Source organism: Myotis davidii, unplaced genomic scaffold, assembly GCF_000327345.1.
Source record: "Myotis davidii unplaced genomic scaffold, ASM32734v1 scaffold1914, whole genome shotgun sequence".
NCBI lineage: Eukaryota > Metazoa > Chordata > Mammalia > Chiroptera > Vespertilionidae > Myotis > Myotis davidii.
This window is the reverse complement of record NW_006285311.1, coordinates 238,370-238,737: the sequence shown is the minus strand read 5'-3', so window position 1 is coordinate 238,737 and position 368 is coordinate 238,370. Positions and strand designations below refer to the sequence as shown.

The window sequence follows — 368 nt, the reverse complement described above, 5'->3', positions numbered from 1 at the left end:
TGACCGCGGGTCCCCAGGGCTGGGGGGAGTGTCCGCGGGTCCCCGGGGCTGGGGGAGTGTCCGCGGGTCCCCGGGGCTGGGGGAGTGACCGCGGGCCCCCAGGGCTGGGGGAGATGCAGAGGTTCTGGCTTCCGGTTTCCTTCTGTCCAGCTGTGCACACGGCTCTCGCAGGCGGCCTGGGTCGCCTGTTGCACGTCCCAGTGGACGGTTGTGACGTGTCCCTTTGGGGAGCGCGGGGGTGAGGGTGAGGACAGACGCTGCCCGGCCCCTGGTCCCGGGCACTGTAGCGTCTGAGTGGGGCGGGGAGGTCATTCCCTCCGTCCTGCTCGTCATCTTCCCGTTTCTTTTCTGGGCCAAAGCCAGCCCCT

General features: G+C 70.1%; 1 protein-coding gene across 1 annotated transcript in view; it reads left to right on the top strand.

Annotated features, from left to right (window-relative positions):
- The window catches only part of RASGRF1 (Ras protein specific guanine nucleotide releasing factor 1), a 78,780-nt gene that overhangs the window by 30,961 nt on the left and 47,451 nt on the right, over positions 1 to 368 (top strand). The window lies entirely within an intron of this gene.